Genomic DNA, 3,367 nt, shown 5'->3' with positions numbered 1-3,367 from the left:
CCCGTTTTTATAATACTCTTAGGTATAATAACATGACCATGTAGATGCCTAAATCTGATGTAAGACCACTAAATTCGAATTGATCATGTTTGTTGAGGCGCAATTGGTTGTAATTGCGCTCCAAGAAACACACAAGCCGGGTTTAAAGTGACTTTTAGATTGCCAACCTGGTCTTTGGGTAAGGATTAACCACTAGAAAGTTTATAGTGCTTCCTTTCAAAAGCTATCTATGCACTAAATCTTCGATTTAAAAGATAAATATGATTGTAATTGCTTAAATCTATGGATTAATATATATGTGCAAAAGAAGATTCTAATTGTTTTGACTTTATGTTATAAGTTAACTACTATGGATCTAGTACGTGACATGCTTGTTCTTATTGGTAAATGCTAGAAAGCTCATGCTCATTATTTTTGATATAAACAATCGCAAGTCGATAAAACAAAACGTTTGATAGCCTCCTATTTAGTTAGGTGTAAGCAACGCGCAAATACTAGTAATAAATGGTAGGAAAGAGGTGTTTGTGTTGTATGACAATATAAACAGAGAAACCATAATGGGTGTGATACCGAATTAAGGTCTGAATCTAGTTGACTTGCTATGGACTTTGAGCGGTCGGACTTCAATCAATATTGTGGGCATCAAGTCCATGGCAACCGGCTGGTAGACCACATTGGGTGGGTCCCCTTTCTCACTCTCTCAATCACATATACATGCATATTATTTAATAATTTTCTTACGGGTTCTAATGGAGCAGTTGATCGAAAATGAGGGAGAGTGGCGGATTAACTCGCGTCTAGCGGGTGCGTGTGTGGGTGGCGAACTATCAAACCTGCCTCAAATCATGTTTTATTGAGTCTATATAATAAACTTGTAATTGAAATATTAAACAGCAATTGCGAGTGCATGTGTATCCTCATTAAGTAGTTGTTCATTACCGTCACAAACTGAGAAAAATAACGCCGAACTTCTAAAAGTGAAGTCGAAATTAAATCTAAAAATTAAAAGAATTAAAAATATATTTTTTAAATTAAGTAATCTAAAATAAAAATATATTTCCAAGTTCTATTAAAAGGAGTTTTTTTTCTTGGTTTTGACTATGAGATTATATTTCGAATTTTTTAATATTGATAATAAGTTTGTGGTGCATAAATTCAAGTAATACACAAAAAGAAAGAATAGAAGGGTCTCAAGAATGAATTAATCACTTTTGTATAAGCTCGTTTTTGTATATGTAAACTCATCGAGTCTTTTCAATCATCTTTTGATTTAATAATCAACGATTACGACGCAATAAATAGTTATTCTTTTTTCACTTTGCATGAGGTCTTAGAGCATTCTCATCCAAGCCCCTCATTTTACGTGAGGGGTGTTTTTATAATTTAGAGAGTGATTCAGAGTGTTGTGAGTGAAGAGTTTTTATATTTTAGAAAAAGTAGTGATTTTTCTATATATTTGAAAAGTTACTATTCATCTTTCATAATTTTTTAATATATTTTGAAAGTGGTTGTGAGTGAAGGAAAAAGAAAAGATAATAATAAAAGGTATAAAAAGGATTATTTAATTGAAAATGAAGAGAGCAAATAAAGTATGTTTTAGTGTACTTTTTGGTTTGAAGATAGAGGATGGGATGAGAATGCTTACAACTTCAAATTAAAGTTGTAAACTCGTTACAAAAAATTCTTTGTTGCCTGTTTAATTTGAAAACGTTCACAAAATAAATAATTACATAATAATAATAATAATACTAAAATGCTTACTAAATATGGGCGTAGAAAGTAGATATATATACCAAACTTAGAAAGAAGTGTTGCAATTTCACCGTGTAACTATGAGTTAAAAATTTGGAAGGACCAAAGTATATACGGGTACCATTCATATTAACAAGCATATGACCAACTTAACCAAATATTTTTAAATTACGAAAAATGATTTATATGCTTACACGGCATCTTTAAATATATGTTTATCAAGAAAACTGAGAGACACGATAAAACTAGAGAAAATATATACAAGTCATTAATTAATTTAGATATTTTCGACTTTCGAGTTTGTGGCTCAATTATTATTAACCTATTAACTATTTTAGGCGTCAACTAAAACAAGTAAGGTTTTAGACTAAACACCGAAATTAAACTTTGTAATTTAGCCCAGAGTGAAAGCCTTAATAAATTTTCAGGTAACCATCGTTTTTAATTCATAATCAAGTAAGTTTATTAGAGGTGCATAAACCAAACAAAAGTCTTTTTTATGCAACAACTTAATAATATTTTAATGGAATCGTGTATAACCATATAAAATAATTTCTTTATTAATAACCTCGACACCTTTGAGTTAACTTTTCAGGAAGATATCACTTTCACAAGGTACATAAATGGAACCAATGCCCTCACTCTCATAATAATCAGTTAACCACTACCAACACACACACACACACACACACACTCTCTTTCTTTTTAATAACACGCCGGAGAATCCACGGCCGTCACGAGCAGTACGAATGGCTAACACAACATCTAGCTCTTACAGTGGTGGTTGTATAATCCATTCATCGGAGGAAGAAGAAGACATGGCCAACTGCTTGATTATGCTGGCTCATAGTACTGTTTCTCCAGTCAAGACTGAGAAATTAAAAATCCGGAGTGTAACGGAGATGGCGGCCGGAGAAAACTACGAGTGCAAAACCTGCAGCCGTAGTTTTCCGTCGTTTCAAGCTCTGGGTGGACATAGAGCCAGTCACAAGAAACCGAAACTAACCGCAGACGATCAAACTCAACAGAAACTTGTTATATTATACGAAGAAAATAAAGCTATTAATACTAACAAGAACAGTCAGACAAAAGTCCACCAATGCTCAATATGCGGATCAGAGTTTTTATCCGGACAAGCTCTCGGTGGTCACATGAGACGACACCGTACCGCGGGTCCACCGTCTGTTAGTCCAACAAAAGCAAAACCCTCAACGGAACTGAATGAAAAGTCTCCGGTGCTTTGTTTAGATTTAAACCTGCCGCCACCGGAGGTTGTAGACGATGGCCACTCGAGTTTTCAGTTCTTCTCCGCGGCTGCACTGGTGGATTGCCATTATTAATCTTGTAGTTATATATTTTCATGTTAATCATGATACTTTGTTATTAATTATTATTAACTGATTAATACGAACAAGACGATTGATATAGTAGCATTGGCTTAATTATGCCGAAAATTTCATGTGATTTATTTACGGATTAATATATAGATGGAAGTGCAATGCTATACAAAAGTGTGATTCTTCATGTGTTGTGTGTTAAAAGTTGATTATGTGTTGAACAGTTGTAATTAATTAACATGAGTAAATTATTTAAAGTTGCATAAACAAAGAGTACG

General features: G+C 33.4%; 1 pseudogene; it reads left to right on the top strand.

Moving 5' to 3' along the window:
• The first annotated feature begins 749 nt into the window (after positions 1 to 749).
• On the top strand, positions 750 to 3,142 carry LOC143582512 (zinc finger protein ZAT5 pseudogene; annotated as a pseudogene).
• Positions 3,143 to 3,367: the final 225 nt, after the last annotated feature.

Source organism: Bidens hawaiensis, unplaced genomic scaffold (assembly GCF_021521415.1).
Source record: "Bidens hawaiensis isolate Kalapana, Puna unplaced genomic scaffold, B.hawaiensis_p1.1 tig00031771_1, whole genome shotgun sequence".
Taxonomy (NCBI): domain Eukaryota; kingdom Viridiplantae; phylum Streptophyta; class Magnoliopsida; order Asterales; family Asteraceae; genus Bidens; species Bidens hawaiensis.
Note: the sequence above shows the minus strand (reverse complement) of the source record. Positions and strands in the feature narration are given on the sequence as shown.